General features: G+C 42.0%; 2 long non-coding RNA genes across 4 annotated transcripts in view; both read left to right on the top strand.

The window, feature by feature from the left end:
- Positions 1-20,292, top strand: part of LOC140707986 (uncharacterized) — a 479,255-nt gene that overhangs the window by 54,983 nt on the left and 403,980 nt on the right. The window lies entirely within an intron of this gene.
- The window catches only part of LOC140708326 (uncharacterized), a 62,174-nt gene that overhangs the window by 8,793 nt on the left and 33,089 nt on the right, over positions 1-20,292 (top strand). Inside the window, exon 3 of one of the 3 annotated variants that reach the window (XR_012088427.2) lies at positions 12-4,144. The exons of the other annotated variants lie outside the window; for them this stretch is intronic. This is a non-coding gene — a long non-coding RNA (uncharacterized LOC140708326). Of the gene's footprint in view, positions 1-11; positions 4,145-20,292 lie in introns of those variants that run through there. 3 annotated transcript variants of the gene reach the window in all.

Genomic DNA, 20,292 nt, shown 5'->3' with positions numbered 1-20,292 from the left:
TTCTTAATTAGACTTCTCTATGTCAAGGAGGAAAGATAAATCTGCTAAAACCCCTGCTTGGACAAGAGAAAAAAACCCAGTACCCTCAGATCGCAGTCTGGAAAGATTGACGAGGACATTTTCATCAACTGAAAAAGATAAATAGGAAGCAATGGACGAGTTCACAAAGATTGTAAAAGACATGTTTTGTAAAGTGTATCAATGCTTTGAACAAACAGAGAGACAAGCCAAGTCCATTGAAATGAACATTAACAAGCTCCAAGATCAAGTTTCTGGGATTTCACAGGAGCTGAAAGATGTCAAAAGCAAAGTTAAAGAGCTTGGAGACAGGGCTAAATCAGATTAAAAAAATATGCAGCTTGGACAAAAAATTTTTAATGAAAGCAATAAAGGTCTGATCTACATGGAGGATAGTCTCAGAATATTAAAATAATGAATTTCCAACTGCAACATGGACAAGACCTCAAAAAAGAGATTAGAACCTGGGTGTGGGGGGGCCCTTCCCCATGGTTGCTAAACTGTTATCTATTGTAGTGAAGAGCACACTCTCCTAGTGGATACAGCTGCTTCTGAGGGAAGAATGGCTATCCATTCTTCCTCTTTCTCATAGAGATAGAGAGCTAACTTCAAAGCCTTTGTTTGACCAATCTAATTGGCATTATGTAACCATTGTCCTATCTGTATACTGTCAACTATCTGTGAGCTTGTCAAAGTAATAAAAGGGAGTCCTCCTGGGGACGTTGCCCAGAAGAATTGCAGTGTGCACCGAGGACTCTACTGGCAGATATTTCTGTGTGTGACTGAATTCTTTAACTTCTCTCTCTAAGACTAATTGCTTTCTTAATTATCTGATGATCACCTAAACTATCAGCCTTCTCATTTCATGACCACTACACCTGGGTTAACTCCATAATGGGTTCACAGCATGTGGTTGAACAGGGCATAGAAAGAACACACTTTCTTGGTAACCCAAAAAGCCGAAGAATTAGACCAGTGGTGGTGAAGTTTTGTAACTACACAAAGAAAGAACAATTTATGAGAGAAATTAAAGATCATTTGGTCTATCAGGGCAATAAGATACAGATTTTCCAGGATGTATGCAATGAATCTCTGAATTGGAGAAAATGTATGAAGCCTGTCACGCAGTGTTGATTAAAAACAACTTCAAATATTAATGGGGTCATCCAATTTTTAAAAAAAATTTGGAAAGACAAGGTTCTGTTCAAAATCTACTCTTATGAAGAAGGTAAAGAACTGCTGAAGGCTTGGAAACTCTGACAACAAGAAGAGGAAAGTCAGGAGTTAACTCCAACTTCAAGCAAAGAAATAGAAGGTTGAAGCAGAAATGACCAGGTTTCTGAAAGAAGATGGTTCAATGTTTTCCCCCTTTTCAAATTTCTTTTTCTTTTTTGCTTTTATGCTATTTTCTCTCTTTTCCTTATTCATCTATACTAACTTTTTTGTTATTTTTTCTTTTTCTTTATATAAAGGTAAAGAAAGGCTATGTTATTATGCCATGAGATTTTAATATGGTTATGGATAAGATAAAAGATAAAACTTTTTATGGTCGGAATGATATTTATCAAAGAAATACAATACTGAGCAAGAAGATAAGAAATAGTCAATTGAAGGATATTTGGAGAGAATTGAAAGGTGATGAAAGAAGATATTTTTCAGCTGTACGTATATGTTACTCTAGAATAGATTTTATATTCACATCTCAAGGTTTAATTTCTAAGATCGTTAATACTGAAATTAACTCCATTAAAATAACAGATCATGCTTTGACATCAATAGAGATTGAAATAAAAAAAGATTATAAAGACTCTAAAAGGCGCAGAATGGATAATAATATTTTACAGTACACAGAGGTAATAGAAAAGATAAACAAGGAATGGTTAGAATTATGGACAATAAATGAAGCAGGAGGTACTAAATTAGGCCTGTTGTGGGACATAATGAAAGTAATTACAAGAGGAATAACAATAAGGGAATCCTGTAAATTAAAAAAAAATTAAGGAGGGAAATGTGAAAAAATTGGAAGAAGATCTGAAAAATTTTAAAAATAGATTTTTTGAGAAAGAGACAGAAGAATTTTGGTAGAAATTCAGCCTAAGAGAAAGGAATTAAATAACTTAGAAATAGAGAAAGTCCAGAGGCATTTTTTTGAATTTAACAATAAAAATTCAAAATTATTAGCTAGAATGTGTAAAAATAGAAGAGTAAAAAACTCATTTGGGATAACTGAAGAGAGAACAGGTAAGAGCTGCAATATAATGAAAGATAAATTGAAGATTTTTCATGAATTATTTCAGCAATTATATAAAGGAAATAATATAATGAAAGAGTATATAGAAAACTATATAGATGAAAATTTAAAAATTAAATTATTGGAAGATGGTAAAAGAATATTAGAAGAAGAGATTAAAGAAAAAGAAATTGTGGAAGTCATTAATAAGTTGAAAAATGGTAAAACACCAGGCCCTGATGGATTGGATTCAGCATATTATAAGCATTTTAGTTCCATTTTGATACATAAGTTAAACATGTTTTATAATAAAATAATGGAAGAAGAGACAATACCTGCTTCTTGGAAACATTCATCAACAATTCTGATTCCAAAACCCAACAAGGATCAAACAAATCCTGGATCCTATAGGCCCATATCTCTAATAAACCAAGATGCTAAGATTTTTACTGCTATATTAGCAAATAGACTAAATAGATTTATAGAAAATTATATTAAGGAAGACCAGTGTGGTTTTATTAAGGGAAGACAAATAGATAATTTAACCAGATGAGTTTTGAACATAATATATGAGATAGAAAAGGAAAAAAAATAAAAGCAATTGTTTAACAGAACAGATTTTTTTAGGCCGAGGTAGAGACAAGGCTGTCCACTTTCACCAATATTGTTTTGTATGGTTATAGAATTGCTAGCAAATGCAATAAGAAATGATGAATTAATTAAAGGATTAGGAAAAAAAATGATACAATTAAGATTATTTGCTGATGATTCATTATTGACTATTAAAAACCCATTAGAGAGTATGGATAATATTAAAAATCACTTAGAAAAATTTGGGGAAATAACAGGATTAACTATTAATTGCCAGAAAACACAAATAATGATGTTTAATCATAAAGAGGAACAAGAAATGTTTATAAATAAATATAGTTTTAAAATGTGTAAACATATTAAATATTTAGGTATAAATATAGTTAAAATGACTCAAAAATTAAAGGAGAAAAATTTTAATGAACTAAAAAGTGATATTAAAAATAAATTGCAAGAAGATTCTAAATTGAAACTATCATGGTTTGGGAGAATCACTATGATTAAAATGAAAATATTACCAAAAATTACCTTTTTATTCAGGATGCTACCAGTACAATTAGAAGATTTCAAGTATTGGCAGGGAGTAGTTAATGGATTTTGTAATCAAGGTAAAAAATCTAGAACAAATAAAAGATATTGGTATAAGGCCTCCCAAAAAGGAGGTTTAGGTATTCCTAATGTAAAAAATTATTATATAGCAAATCAATTAAGATTTATTGGAGGGATTATATATAATAAAGTAAAATTAATTTGGTGGGATACGGCATCCTCAGAAATAAATGGGAATGTTGAAAAATCCTTGTTTAATGTAGCAAAAAAAAAAAGAATCGGATGAAAAACGCCTTTTTAAGAAATATTAAATATACGGAATAGATATAGAGAGAAGCTATGTCCCTCGATTTCACCATTAAAATTAGTGACTGAAATACATTTTTTCCCTACAAACCTAAAGGGTTTAGTAGATTTGTTTAAGGATAAAAATGTTGCAAGACTGAAGGATTGGATGAATAAAATGAGATCGAAGGATCAGATTATGGTTGAACTTCAAAGTAATTATACCATTGTATAATTATATTCAATTTCAGTGGTGCTTCAAATAGCGATGTTAATGCATTCTGCAAAAAACTTCGTTATTCGATTTCATCGCTATTCGAAATGCAGTTTCCCATTGAAATGCATTGAAAGCCAGCTAATCCATTCCAATTGGAACGAATTGCCGTCGCTAATGGAAAATCTGCATAGGAAACAACACTATTCAAAATGCGGTTCCCCCATTGAAATGCATTGAAACCTATTCAATGCATCTCAATGGGGAGTTTTTTTATCTAAAGGAGGGAAACCGAGAAGGGGGGGAGTTGGTGGTGCCGGGGAAGCCGCAATGCCTGTTGCTTGGAAGGGGGTTGTGGCGGATCGCTCCCAAAAAGCAGGATCTGGCCCAAAGAGGCAGCCAGGCCGGGTGCGTCACTGGTTTGCCTTACGCCGCCCAGCCAAGGCACCTCCCAGCCTCTTCCTTCCCGCTCTCCTGCGGGCTGAGCTCGCTGCTTTCCGCCCAGGCTGGGTGCCTGTCTGCCTGCCCCTCGCCACGAGCTGCCCTGCCAGGAGTTCCACTCCTGCGCCAGGAGTTCCACTGGGTCGCCTCTGGGGGGATCCCAAGCGGGCACCAGGCGGCATCTGCACCCCCTCCCCGCAACCCGCACCGCACAACCCATGCAGGAAAGAGGCCTCTGTGGATGCACCTACCGAGGCAGTGCGGAGCAGCAAGGAGGGCTCCGGCACAGGTGCTTGCTCGCAGTGATGCGGCTCGGCTCAGCTATTCAAAGCGAAAAAAAGCCCCGAAAAACTAATTGCTATTCGGTTTCATCGTTAATAGAAGCGCTCACTATTCGAGGCACTACAGTGGGGTCTTGACTTGAGAACTTAATCTGTATTGGAAGGCGGTTCTCAAGTCAAAAAGTTCTCAGGTAAAATCTGCATTTCCCATAGGAATGCATTGAAAACCATTTGATCCGTATCTGCTCTTTTCTGTCCATAGAAACTAATGGGAAGCTGCTATTCCGCCTTCAACCACTAGAGGGGGATATTTTTCTTAGGTCAAGAAAGGTCCAGGGAAGGCAGGGAAAATACAGTCCAGGCAGTACAGTACCAGGCAGTCTGAAGACTGTCTCCCAATCCACTCTCTAAACGCTGGGAAGAGCGAGGAAGCAGACAGGCACCCTTTTCACTGGCCAACAGTTAACTGAAAGTTCAAATTTTGCACTTTCCCTGCCTCCCACGTGGTTTTTTTCAGTTCTTAACTCAAGTCTAAGTATGTAAGTCAAGTCAATATTTTCCTATGAGAGTGGTTCTTAAGTCAAAATGTTCTTAACTCGAGTCGTTCTTAAGTCAAGACCCCACTGTACTGTAGATAGTTGGATAAATGAATGGTTGAAAACTAGTAGAGAATGCACAAAGTACGAACAATTTCTATCATCACATGAAGATATGCAGAAAGATGCTTTGATGAAGGGAGTAGTAAGTAGAATATATAATATAATTGCAGAACAAGAGGAAAAAGAGATAGGAACAGAACGTTTGAAATTAATTCAGTCCGTGGATCCCCACCTTGCGTAACGCCAAATTTGTCAATTTCCAGAACTGATATTTTGTTAGAGGTGATCCATCCTCATGTATGAAGAAGTAATTCTGCCTCTGCCCCGACATCCAAGTATGCTCTCAACGCCTTCACTGGATAAAGCTCTATTATGGAAAAAGTAGCTAAATGAAGATCAGCTCCCTTACCACACTGATCCGCCTTGGATCGGTGAATATGAATCCTTATCGTGTCCTCTTCCAATCTTACATCAAACCATTGCAGGGCCATTCTCATCATGTCACCTTTACCCACAGCTACAACCTCACTTATCCTCAAAGTGCCAAAGAACATCAATAACAACGCTGCCCTAAATAATGTAGCCTCATGGTTGTTGTGGGTTTTCCGGGCTCTTTGGTCTTGTTCTGAAGATTGTTCTTCCTGATGTTTTGCCAGTCTCTGTGGCCGGCATTTTCAGAGGGCTGGAGTAGGAACTCTGTCCATGCTCTGTTGCTGTTTGTTGGATAGTTGAGTATTTATAGCTGTGGGAACAGCTTTTGTCCTTTTCAGGAGATAGGGTGATCAGCATATTTTTGTTGTGGATGTATTGTTGTGATAGTAAAAGTAGAGGTAAAGGTTCCCCTTGACAATTTTTGTCCAGTCGTGTTCGACTCTAGGGGGCGGTGCTCATCCCCGTTTCCAAGCCATAGAGCCAGCGTTTGTCCAAAGACAATCTTTTGTGGTCACATGGCCAGTGTGACTTAGACACAGAATGCTGTAACCTTCCCACAGAGGTAGTCCCTCTTTATCTACTCACATTTGCATGCTTTCGAACTGCTAGGTTGGCGGGAGCGGGGACAAGCGACGGGCACTCACTCTGTCACATGGATTCTATCTTACAGCCGAAGATCTACAGACCTTACAACACAGAGGCTTCTGCAGTTTAACCTGCAGCGCCACCACATCACCATCTTATTGTTGTGATAACGGGGAGAGATTATCTGTCACTGTGGTTGATGGGTGTCTTTAGCTGGTCTTTTTTGTGCAATGATCCCTGGTCCTTGTGGCTGGGTAGAGTTTGTTGACCTTTTGCAGGCTGTATTTTTCAGTGCCAGAAGTCAGCCCTTGTTAAGTTTCAGACTTCCTTCTTTTTTGTTGAAAGCTCTGTTGATGTTTCTGGATTTCAATGGCTTCCCTGTACAGTCTAACATAATGATTGCTGGCGTTGTCTAGTACTTCAGTATTTTGAAATAGAATTTCATCTCCAGTTTCTTTTAGAGCATGTTCAGCTACTGCTGATTTTTCTGGTTGTTTTAGTCTGCAGTGTCTCTCATGTTCTTTAATTCTGGTGTCAATGCTGCGTTTTGTGGTTCCAATATATACATGTCTGCAACTGCAAGGTATCTGGTATATGCCTGCAGTGGTGAGGGGGTCCCTTTTGTCCTTTACTGACCATAACATTTGTTGTATTTTTGTGGTGGGTCTGAATACTGTTTGTAGGTTTTCTTTTCTCAAAAGTTTCCCCATGCCAGAATCGAAGAATGCCAGCATGGGGGCTTGGAGAAGGACCTGGCTTGCATATAAGATGCTCATTATTGAGCCTATCACCTAGTTTAGGTCTGGTAGGAGTCATAAATTGCAGCCCAAGGCCTGTCAGTGGTTCATCCCATCATTTGGATGAATAGCACTCTGCATACAGAACGATTCCTCACAGAGCAACCACGCCTGCCCCATGAAGTCTACATAAGCCCTATAGATGAAGTCCAGGTACTGGAATAATGACTGGGCTCTCCACAGCTGCACCTTCACTACCACCCAAGCATAGATCAAGAAACCCAGCAACAAGTTTGCTCATGTCCTCTCAAGCATATGCCTCCTACTTCTTTCATTCTCCCATTTGTCCTCTTTATCTATGGCCTTTTTATCCACCTTTCTATTAAGGAGATAAAATAAGTCAATGTAAATACCTTTTGAATCTTCTCTTTAGTTGCTGGAGTAAGGTGATTGTTACATACAGCTATGACATCACCTGCCCGTCACTGCTGAAGCTGTGTGTCCTCTACCAATGGTGTGACGGAGGGTGGGACATAAGGGGTGGAGCTGTTGTATATAAGGAGAGTGAATGGTGTGAGGGTTTCAGATAGGGCCAGATAGGGCTTTGAGATAGGGTTGAGATAGGGAGATAGGGCTTGGAGATACTGTGAGATAAGAACTGTGCTATATAGTGAGGGTCTGTGAGAGTGAGTGTGTGATTGTTATATTATTATAGTGATTGAAGTATTATTTATATTCAAGTGATTTACCATTCCTTTTGTTTGTATACAATAACCCTAAGTTTTTATTTTGAAATCATACTTTGGCCTGAAGCTTTATTTGAGGGAATGGTTGGTGGCAGTGGAAACGAAGAGTGATTGAGTGTGACGTAACGGCCCCTTTGTGAGGTATAAGGTGGCTGTTACAGTGATCACCTAATGGCATGGCATGGTCCCCTAAAGGCAGAACCTTTAATGGAACCAAGTTGTATCCCATGTCAGGCATGGATGGGTAAGGCCAGACCCCTACGCCCAACGTCGAACCCATGGAAAAGTGAGCTAAGGATACGGTAACCCAGTTCCCAACTGATGTGCTTGTACTTGGCCGAGGGCCAACTGAGGTCCTGTAGCCCTATATGTCATGTGTCACATGAATTGGCCAGCTGCTCTGTCCACTGCCCGGCCATGGCCAAGCAGGTACTGTGTTAAATGTGTCAGGTGCTGCTGCCAACTCATGTGCTACTGGAAGGGGTGTTTCTTGCTCATCCCTGCTAAACCGCTCATCTGAAGCCGTCTCTTCCCCTTTGTCCTCTCGACTTCGGAACACCGCAGCAGATCGTTCAATGTTGAGGCCCATCAAGGGGAACAAACTACAATTGAACTGGGCAGGACCTTATAGGATCATTTCCAAAATGAGTGATCTTAATTACATTATTGAAGGAGATGAACACCTAGGCAGGAGGGTAGTTCATGTAAATGCCATCAAGCCATATTATAGAGAGGAAAAGAGAGTGTTTCTTGCAATGAAAGCAGCTGATAAAGAAGAACATGATTTGCCATACTGGGAAGGAAGGGGTGAAATAAAGTTCAACCCAGAGGAGGTGAAGATCAGCCCTGCACTCACCCTAGATCAGCAGAGGGAACTAAAGATGTTGGTTACTAAGTATCAGCAGGTCTTCTCAAGCAAGCCTGGTTTAGCCAAGGGAGTGATGCATAGAATAGATACTGGAAATGCACCCCCACAGGCAGTAACCCCATACAGAGTAACTGGACTTTATGTGAACAAGGTGCACAAGGAGCTAGATGAGATGCTAAAAGAAAATATTATTGTGCCATCGTCTAGCCCTTGGTCAGCTCCAATAGTTTTGGTGGACAAACCGGATGGAAGCATTAAGTTCTGTGTGGATTACAGAAAATTAAATCTAGTAACCAAACCAGATGCTTACCCCATGCCCAGACTTGACAACCTGATTGAAACCATTGGGGGTTGTCGATACATTTCCTGTTTAGACTTGACTAAAGGGTTTTGGCAAGTGCGGATAGACCCTAGAGATCAAGAAAAGACTGCTTTTTGTAGCCCTTTCACTTATTTGAGTTTCGTGTCCTCAGTTTTGGCCTTAGGAATTCCCCAGCTACATTCCAAAGACTAATGGACAAAACTCTGCAAGGGCTCAGTGCATTTACAGTTGCCTACATTGACGATATAGGGATCTTTAGCAACACCTGGCAGGATCACCTGTGTCACCTAGAGTTAGTAATGCAGAAGTTGAAAGCAGTGGGGTTAACAGTAAAAGCAAGTAAATGTCAGCTGGGTAGCCCCGAGATGAAATATTTGGGTCATATGGTAGGGGGAGGTGTAATCAGACCCCTAGAAGCCAAGGTAGAGGCAATACGTAATTGGCCTAGACCCAATACCAAGAAGAAAATTAGATCTTTTCTTGGTTTAGTGGGATACTATAGAAAATTTGTCCCCAGGTTCAGCGAAATTGCAGCACCATTGACCGAGATGACGAGGAAAAGGAGTGATGACTGCATCTCATGGTCCAGTGACTGCGAGGAGGCGTTCGGGAAGCTGAAGAAGGCGTTAACCAACCACCCTGTGTTGCGTGCTCCAGACTTTGATAGAAAGTTCATCATCTACACCGATGCATCCAACGCCGGGGTAGGAGCCGTGCTGTGCCAGTGTGATGACAACGGAGACCAGCATCCTGTGTCCTACCTGAGCAAGAAACTTCAGAGAGGCGAGAAACACCTGTCGACCATAGAGAAAGAATGTTGGGCCATCGTGTACGCGGTCCAGAAATTAAAACCTTACATCTGGGGGAGACACTTCATTCTGTGTAGAGACCACTCACCTCTGATGTGGTTAAAGACTATGAAGGCCCAAAACAGCAAGCTAATGAGGTGGGCTTTAATTTTACAGGACTATGACTTCGAGGTTAAGGTGGTCAAAGGGACTATGAACTGTGTTGCTGACGCCTTATCCCGAAGACCAGACGACGACAGATGAAAAAAATTGGACTCTTGAAATTAATAACTGTTTTTAATAAGTTATGAAAATATGTGGTTATTGGAATATTGTTCTGTATATATATATATGCAATTGATTATTTAAGTGTAAGTATATTTTGAATAATATAGTTATGTAAGAGTGTGCCTAATATGTGAATGGTAAGTGTTGAAATGTGGGGAAAATGTAATGTTTGATTTTGTTTCCAGTTGTTTTGGGTGAAAAGCACCTTAGCTTTCCCCCACAAAACAACTTTTAAAGGGGGGAGGTATTGTTACATACAGCTATGACATCACCTGCCCGTCACTGCTGAAGCTGTGTGTCATCTACCAATGGCGTGACGGAGGGTGGGACATAAGGAGTGGAGCTGTTGTATATAAGGAGAGTGAATGGTGTGAGGGTTTCAGATAGAGCCAGATAGGGCTTTGAGATAGGGTTGAGATAGGGAGATAGGGCTTGGAGATTCTGTGACATAAGAACTGTGCTATATAGTGAGGGTCCGTGAGAATGAGTGTGTGATTGTTATATTATTATAGTGATTGAAGTATTATTTATATTCAAGTGATTTACCATTCCTTTTGTTTGTATACAATAAACCTAAGTTTTTATTTTGAAATCATACTTTGGCCTGAAGCTTTATTTGAGGGAATGGTTGGTGGCAGTGGAAACGAAGAGTGATTGAGTGTGACGTAACGGCCCCTTTGTGAGGTATAAGGTGGCTGTTACAGTGATCACCTAATGGCATGGCATGGTCCCCTAAAGGCAGAACCTTTAATGGAACCAAGTTGTATCCCATGTCAGGCATGGATGGGTAAGGCCAGACCCCTACGCCCAACGTCGAACCCATGGAAAAGTGAGCTAAGGATACGGTAACCCAGTTCCCCACTGATGTGCTTGTACTTGGCCGAGGGCCAACTGAGGTCCTGTAGCCCTATATGTCATGTGTCACATGAATTGGCCAGCTGCTCTGTCCACTGCCCGGCCATGGCCAAGCAGGTACTGTGTTAAATGGGTCAGGTGCTGCTGCCAACTCATGTGCTACTGGAAGGGGTGTTTCTTGCTCATCCCTGCTAAACCGCTCATCTGAAGCCGTCTCTTCCCCTTTGTCCTCTCGACTTCGGAACACCGCAGCAGATCGTTCAATGTTGAGGCCCATCAAGGGGAACAAACTACAATTGAACTGGGCAGGACCTTATAGGATCATTTCCAAAATGAGTGATCTTAATTACATTATTGAAGGAGATGAACACCTAGGCAGGAGGGTAGTTCATGTAAATGCCATCAAGCCATATTATAGAGAGGAAAAGAGAGTGTTTCTTGCAATGAAAGCAGCTGATAAAGAAGAACATGATTTGCCATACTGGGAAGGAAGGGGTGAAATAAAGTTCAACCCAGAGGAGGTGAAGATCAGCCCTGCACTCACCCTAGATCAGCAGAGGGAACTAAAGATGTTGGTTACTAAGTATCAGCAGGTCTTCTCAAGCAAGCCTGGTTTAGCCAAGGGAGTGATGCATAGAATAGATACTGGAAATGCACCCCCACAGGCAGTAACCCCATACAGAGTAACTGGACTTTATGTGAACAAGGTGCACAAGGAGCTAGATGAGATGCTAAAAGAAAATATTATTGTGCCATCGTCTAGCCCTTGGTCAGCTCCAATAGTTTTGGTGGACAAACCGGATGGAAGCATTAAGTTCTGTGTGGATTACAGAAAATTAAATCTAGTAACCAAACCAGATGCTTACCCCATGCCCAGACTTGACAACCTGATTGAAACCATTGGGGGTTGTCGATACATTTCCTGTTTAGACTTGACTAAAGGGTTTTGGCAAGTGCGGATAGACCCTAGAGATCAAGAAAAGACTGCTTTTTGTAGCCCTTTCACTTATTTGAGTTTCGTGTCCTCAGTTTTGGCCTTAGGAATTCCCCAGCTACATTCCAAAGACTAATGGACAAAACTCTGCAAGGGCTCAGTGCATTTACAGTTGCCTACATTGACGATATAGGGATCTTTAGCAACACCTGGCAGGATCACCTGTGTCACCTAGAGTTAGTAATGCAGAAGTTGAAAGCAGTGGGGTTAACAGTAAAAGCAAGTAAATGTCAGCTGGGTAGCCCCGAGATGAAATATTTGGGTCATATGGTAGGGGGAGGTGTAATCAGACCCCTAGAAGCCAAGGTAGAGGCAATACGTAATTGGCCTAGACCCAATACCAAGAAGAAAATTAGATCTTTTCTTGGTTTAGTGGGATACTATAGAAAATTTGTCCCCAGGTTCAGCGAAATTGCAGCACCATTGACCGAGATGACGAGGAAAAGGAGTGATGACTGCATCTCATGGTCCAGTGACTGCGAGGAGGCGTTCGGGAAGCTGAAGAAGGCGTTAACCAACCACCCTGTGTTGCGTGCTCCAGACTTTGATAGAAAGTTCATCATCTACACCGATGCATCCAACGCCGGGGTAGGAGCCGTGCTGTGCCAGTGTGATGACAACGGAGACCAGCATCCTGTGTCCTACCTGAGCAAGAAACTTCAGAGAGGCGAGAAACACCTGTCGACCATAGAGAAAGAATGTTGGGCCATCGTGTACGCGGTCCAGAAATTAAAACCTTACATCTGGGGGAGACACTTCATTCTGTGTAGAGACCACTCACCTCTGATGTGGTTAAAGACTATGAAGGCCCAAAACAGCAAGCTAATGAGGTGGGCTTTAATTTTACAGGACTATGACTTCGAGGTTAAGGTGGTCAAAGGGACTATGAACTGTGTTGCTGACGCCTTATCCCGAAGACCAGACGACGACAGATGAAAAAAATTGGACTCTTGAAATTAATAACTGTTTTTAATAAGTTATGAAAATATGTGGTTATTGGAATATTGTTCTGTATATATATATATGCAATTGATTATTTAAGTGTAAGTATATTTTGAATAATATAGTTATGTAAGAGTGTGCCTAATATGTGAATGGTAAGTGTTGAAATGTGGGGAAAATGTAATGTTTGATTTTGTTTCCAGTTGTTTTGGGTGAAAAGCACCTTAGCTTTCCCCCACAAAACAACTTTTAAAGGGGGGAGGTATTGTTACATACAGCTATGACATCACCTGCCCGTCACTGCTGAAGCTGTGTGTCATCTACCAATGGCGTGACGGAGGGTGGGACATAAGGAGTGGAGCTGTTGTATATAAGGAGAGTGAATGGTGTGAGGGTTTCAGATAGAGCCAGATAGGGCTTTGAGATAGGGTTGAGATAGGGAGATAGGGCTTGGAGATTCTGTGACATAAGAACTGTGCTATATAGTGAGGGTCCGTGAGAATGAGTGTGTGATTGTTATATTATTATAGTGATTGAAGTATTATTTATATTCAAGTGATTTACCATTCCTTTTGTTTGTATACAATAAACCTAAGTTTTTATTTTGAAATCATACTTTGGCCTGAAGCTTTATTTGAGGGAATGGTTGGTGGCAGTGGAAACGAAGAGTGATTGAGTGTGATGTAACGGCCCCTTTGTGAGGTATAAGGTGGCTGTTACAGTGATCACCTAATGGCATGGCATGGTCCCCTAAAGGCAGAACCTTTAATGGAACCAAGTTGTATCCCATGTCAGGCATGGATGGGTAAGGCCAGACCCCTACGCCCAACGTCGAACCCATGGAAAAGTGAGCTAAGGATACGGTAACCCAGTTCCCCACTGATGTGCTTGTACTTGGCCGAGGGCCAACTGAGGTCCTGTAGCCCTATATGTCATGTGTCACATGAATTGGCCAGCTGCTCTGTCCACTGCCCGGCCATGGCCAAGCAGGTACTGTGTTAAATGGGTCAGGTGCTGCTGCCAACTCATGTGCTACTGGAAGGGGTGTTTCTTGCTCATCCCTGCTAAACCGCTCATCTGAAGCCGTCTCTTCCCCTTTGTCCTCTCGACTTCGGAACACCGCAGCAGATCGTTCAATGTTGAGGCCCATCAAGGGGAACAAACTACAATTGAACTGGGCAGGACCTTATAGGATCATTTCCAAAATGAGTGATCTTAATTACATTATTGAAGGAGATGAACACCTAGGCAGGAGGGTAGTTCATGTAAATGCCATCAAGCCATATTATAGAGAGGAAAAGAGAGTGTTTCTTGCAATGAAAGCAGCTGATAAAGAAGAACATGATTTGCCATACTGGGAAGGAAGGGGTGAAATAAAGTTCAACCCAGAGGAGGTGAAGATCAGCCCTGCACTCACCCTAGATCAGCAGAGGGAACTAAAGATGTTGGTTACTAAGTATCAGCAGGTCTTCTCAAGCAAGCCTGGTTTAGCCAAGGGAGTGATGCATAGAATAGATACTGGAAATGCACCCCCACAGGCAGTAACCCCATACAGAGTAACTGGACTTTATGTGAACAAGGTGCACAAGGAGCTAGATGAGATGCTAAAAGAAAATATTATTGTGCCATCGTCTAGCCCTTGGTCAGCTCCAATAGTTTTGGTGGACAAACCGGATGGAAGCATTAAGTTCTGTGTGGATTACAGAAAATTAAATCTAGTAACCAAACCAGATGCTTACCCCATGCCCAGACTTGACAACCTGATTGAAACCATTGGGGGTTGTCGATACATTTCCTGTTTAGACTTGACTAAAGGGTTTTGGCAAGTGCGGATAGACCCTAGAGATCAAGAAAAGACTGCTTTTTGTAGCCCTTTCACTTATTTGAGTTTCGTGTCCTCAGTTTTGGCCTTAGGAATTCCCCAGCTACATTCCAAAGACTAATGGACAAAACTCTGCAAGGGCTCAGTGCATTTACAGTTGCCTACATTGACGATATAGGGATCTTTAGCAACACCTGGCAGGATCACCTGTGTCACCTAGAGTTAGTAATGCAGAAGTTGAAAGCAGTGGGGTTAACAGTAAAAGCAAGTAAATGTCAGCTGGGTAGCCCCGAGATGAAATATTTGGGTCATATGGTAGGGGGAGGTGTAATCAGACCCCTAGAAGCCAAGGTAGAGGCAATACGTAATTGGCCTAGACCCAATACCAAGAAGAAAATTAGATCTTTTCTTGGTTTAGTGGGATACTATAGAAAATTTGTCCCCAGGTTCAGCGAAATTGCAGCACCATTGACCGAGATGACGAGGAAAAGGAGTGATGACTGCATCTCATGGTCCAGTGACTGCGAGGAGGCGTTCGGGAAGCTGAAGAAGGCGTTAACCAACCACCCTGTGTTGCGTGCTCCAGACTTTGATAGAAAGTTCATCATCTACACCGATGCATCCAACGCCGGGGTAGGAGCCGTGCTGTGCCAGTGTGATGACAACGGAGACCAGCATCCTGTGTCCTACCTGAGCAAGAAACTTCAGAGAGGCGAGAAACACCTGTCGACCATAGAGAAAGAATGTTGGGCCATCGTGTACGCGGTCCAGAAATTAAAACCTTACATCTGGGGGAGACACTTCATTCTGTGTAGAGACCACTCACCTCTGATGTGGTTAAAGACTATGAAGGCCCAAAACAGCAAGCTAATGAGGTGGGCTTTAATTTTACAGGACTATGACTTCGAGGTTAAGGTGGTCAAAGGGACTATGAACTGTGTTGCTGACGCCTTATCCCGAAGACCAGACGACGACAGATGAAAAAAATTGGACTCTTGAAATTAATAACTGTTTTTAATAAGTTATGAAAATATGTGGTTATTGGAATATTGTTCTGTATATATATATATGCAATTGATTATTTAAGTGTAAGTATATTTTGAATAATATAGTTATGTAAGAGTGTGCCTAATATGTGAATGGTAAGTGTTGAAATGTGGGGAAAATGTAATGTTTGATTTTGTTTCCAGTTGTTTTGGGTGAAAAGCACCTTAGCTTTCCCCCACAAAACAACTTTTAAAGGGGGGAGGTATTGTTACATACAGCTATGACATCACCTGCCCGTCACTGCTGAAGCTGTGTGTCATCTACCAATGGCGTGACGGAGGGTGGGACATAAGGAGTGGAGCTGTTGTATATAAGGAGAGTGAATGGTGTGAGGGTTTCAGATAGAGCCAGATAGGGCTTTGAGATAGGGTTGAGATAGGGAGATAGGGCTTGGAGATTCTGTGACATAAGAACTGTGCTATATAGTGAGGGTCCGTGAGAATGAGTGTGTGATTGTTATATTATTATAGTGATTGAAGTATTATTTATATTCAAGTGATTTACCATTCCTTTTGTTTGTATACAATAAACCTAAGTTTTTATTTTGAAATCATACTTTGGCCTGAAGCTTTATTTGAGGGAATGGTTGGTGGCAGTGGAAACGAAGAGTGATTGAGTGTGATGTAACGGCCCCTTTGTGAGGTATAAGGTGGCTGTTACAGTGATCACCTAATGGCATGGCATGGTCCCCTAAAGGCAGAACCTTTAATGGAACCAAGTTGTATCCCATGTCAGGCATGGATGGGTAAGGCCAGACCCCTACGCCCAACGTCGAACCCATGGAAAAGTGAGCTAAGGATACGGTAACCCAGTTCCCCACTGATGTGCTTGTACTTGGCCGAGGGCCAACTGAGGTCCTGTAGCCCTATATGTCATGTGTCACATGAATTGGCCAGCTGCTCTGTCCACTGCCCGGCCATGGCCAAGCAGGTACTGTGTTAAATGGGTCAGGTGCTGCTGCCAACTCATGTGCTACTGGAAGGGGTGTTTCTTGCTCATCCCTGCTAAACCGCTCATCTGAAGCCGTCTCTTCCCCTTTGTCCTCTCGACTTCGGAACACCGCAGCAGATCGTTCAATGTTGAGGCCCATCAAGGGGAACAAACTACAATTGAACTGGGCAGGACCTTATAGGATCATTTCCAAAATGAGTGATCTTAATTACATTATTGAAGGAGATGAACACCTAGGCAGGAGGGTAGTTCATGTAAATGCCATCAAGCCATATTATAGAGAGGAAAAGAGAGTGTTTCTTGCAATGAAAGCAGCTGATAAAGAAGAACATGATTTGCCATACTGGGAAGGAAGGGGTGAAATAAAGTTCAACCCAGAGGAGGTGAAGATCAGCCCTGCACTCACCCTAGATCAGCAGAGGGAACTAAAGATGTTGGTTACTAAGTATCAGCAGGTCTTCTCAAGCAAGCCTGGTTTAGCCAAGGGAGTGATGCATAGAATAGATACTGGAAATGCACCCCCACAGGCAGTAACCCCATACAGAGTAACTGGACTTTATGTGAACAAGGTGCACAAGGAGCTAGATGAGATGCTAAAAGAAAATATTATTGTGCCATCGTCTAGCCCTTGGTCAGCTCCAATAGTTTTGGTGGACAAACCGGATGGAAGCATTAAGTTCTGTGTGGATTACAGAAAATTAAATCTAGTAACCAAACCAGATGCTTACCCCATGCCCAGACTTGACAACCTGATTGAAACCATTGGGGGTTGTCGATACATTTCCTGTTTAGACTTGACTAAAGGGTTTTGGCAAGTGCGGATAGACCCTAGAGATCAAGAAAAGACTGCTTTTTGTAGCCCTTTCACTTATTTGAGTTTCGTGTCCTCAGTTTTGGCCTTAGGAATTCCCCAGCTACATTCCAAAGACTAATGGACAAAACTCTGCAAGGGCTCAGTGCATTTACAGTTGCCTACATTGACGATATAGGGATCTTTAGCAACACCTGGCAGGATCACCTGTGTCACCTAGAGTTAGTAATGCAGAAGTTGAAAGCAGTGGGGTTAACAGTAAAAGCAAGTAAATGTCAGCTGGGTAGCCCCGAGATGAAATATTTGGGTCATATGGTAGGGGGAGGTGTAATCAGACCCCTAGAAGCCAAGGTAGAGGCAATACGTAATTGGCCTAGACCCAATACCAAGAAGAAAATTAGATCTTTTCTTGGTTTAGTGGGATACTATAGAAAATTTGTCCCCAGGTTCAGCGAAATTGCAGCACCATTGACCGAGATGACGAGGAAAAGGAGTGATGACTGCATCTCATGGTCCAGTGACTGCGAGGAGGCGTTCGGGAAGCTGAAGAAGGCGTTAACCAACCACCCTGTGTTGCGTGCTCCAGACTTTGATAGAAAGTTCATCATCTACACCGATGCATCCAACGCCGGGGTAGGAGCCGTGCTGTGCCAGTGTGATGACAACGGAGACCAGCATCCTGTGTCCTACCTGAGCAAGAAACTTCAGAGAGGCGAGAAACACCTGTCGACCATAGAGAAAGAATGTTGGGCCATCGTGTACGCGGTCCAGAAATTAAAACCTTACATCTGGGGGAGACACTTCATTCTGTGTAGAGACCACTCACCTCTGATGTGGTTAAAGACTATGAAGGCCCAAAACAGCAAGCTAATGAGGTGGGCTTTAATTTTACAGGACTATGACTTCGAGGTTAAGGTGGTCAAAGGGACTATGAACTGTGTTGCTGACGCCTTATCCCGAAGACCAGACGACGACAGATGAAAAAAATTGGACTCTTGAAATTAATAACTGTTTTTAATAAGTTATGAAAATATGTGGTTATTGGAATATTGTTCTGTATATATATATATGCAATTGATTATTTAAGTGTAAGTATATTTTGAATAATATAGTTATGTAAGAGTGTGCCTAATATGTGAATGGTAAGTGTTGAAATGTGGGGAAAATGTAATGTTTGATTTTGTTTCCAGTTGTTTTGGGTGAAAAGCACCTTAGCTTTCCCCCACGAAACAACTTTTAAAGGGGGGAGGTATTGTTACATACAGCTATGACATCACCTGCCCGTCACTGCTGAAGCTGTGTGTCATCTACCAATGGCGTGACGGAGGGTGGGACATAAGGAGTGGAGCTGTTGTATATAAGGAGAGTGAATGGTGTGAGGGTTTCAGATAGAGCCAGATAGGGCTTTGAGATAGGGTTGAGATAGGGAGATAGGGCTTGGAGATTCTGTGACATAAGAACTGTGCTATATAGTGAGGGTCCGTGAGAATGAGTGTGTGATTGTTATATTATTATAGTGATTGAAGTATTATTTATATTCAAGTGATTTACCATTCCTTTTGTTTGTATACAATAAACCTAAGTTTTTATTTTGAAATCATACTTTGGCCTGAAGCTTTATTTGAGGGAATGGTTGGTGGCAGTGGAAACGAAGAGTGATTGAGTGTGACGTAACGGCCCCTTTGTGAGGTATAAGGTGGCTGTTACAGTGATCACCTAATGGCATGGCATGGTCCCCTAAAGGCAGAACCTTTAATGGAACCAAGTTGTATCCCATGTCAGGCATGGATGGGTAAGGCCAGACCCCTACGCCCAACGTCGAACCCATGGAAAAGTGAGCTAAGGATACGGTAACCCAGTTCCCCACTGATGTGCTTGTACTTGGCCGAGGGCCAACTGAGGTCCTGTAGCCCTATATGTCATGTGTCACATGAATTGGCCAGCTGCTCTGTCCACTGCCCGGCCATGGCCAAGCAGGTACTGTGTTAAATGGGTCAGGTGCTGCTGCCAACTCATGTGCTACTGGAAGGGGTGTTTCTTGCTCATCCCTGCTAAACCGCTCATCTGAAGCCGTCTCTTCCCCTTTGTCCTCTCGACTTCGGAACACCGCAGCAGATCGTTCAATGTTGAGGCCCATCAAGGGGAACAAACTACAATTGAACTGGGCAGGACCTTATAGGATCATTTCCAAAATGAGTGATCTTAATTACATTATTGAAGGAGATGAACACCTAGGCAGGAGGGTAGTTCATGTAAATGCCATCAAGCCATATTATAGAGAGGAAAAGAGAGTGTTTCTTGCAATGAAAGCAGCTGATAAAGAAGAACATGATTTGCCATACTGGGAAGGAAGGGGTGAAATAAAGTTCAACCCAGAGGAGGTGAAGATCAGCCCTGCACTCACCCTAGATCAGCAGAGGGAACTAAAGATGTTGGTTACTAAGTATCAGCAGGTCTTCTCAAGCAAGCCTGGTTTAGCCAAGGGAGTGATGCATAGAATAGATACTGGAAATGCACCCCCACAGGCAGTAACCCCATACAGAGTAACTGGACTTTATGTGAACAAGGTGCACAAGGAGCTAGATGAGATGCTAAAAGAAAATATTATTGTGCCATCGTCTAGCCCTTGGTCAGCTCCAATAGTTTTGGTGGACAAACCGGATGGAAGCATTAAGTTCTGTGTGGATTACAGAAAATTAAATCTAGTAACCAAACCAGATGCTTACCCCATGCCCAGACTTGACAACCTGATTGAAACCATTGGGGGTTGTCGATACATTTCCTGTTTAGACTTGACTAAAGGGTTTTGGCAAGTGCGGATAGACCCTAGAGATCAAGAAAAGACTGCTTTTTGTAGCCCTTTCACTTATTTGAGTTTCGTGTCCTCAGTTTTGGC

This window comes from Pogona vitticeps, chromosome 6 (assembly GCF_051106095.1).
Source record: "Pogona vitticeps strain Pit_001003342236 chromosome 6, PviZW2.1, whole genome shotgun sequence".
In the NCBI taxonomy this organism is placed as follows: Eukaryota; Metazoa; Chordata; class Lepidosauria; order Squamata; family Agamidae; genus Pogona; species Pogona vitticeps.
The sequence above is the reverse complement of the archived record's forward strand: the minus strand, read 5'-3'. Positions and strand labels throughout refer to the sequence as shown.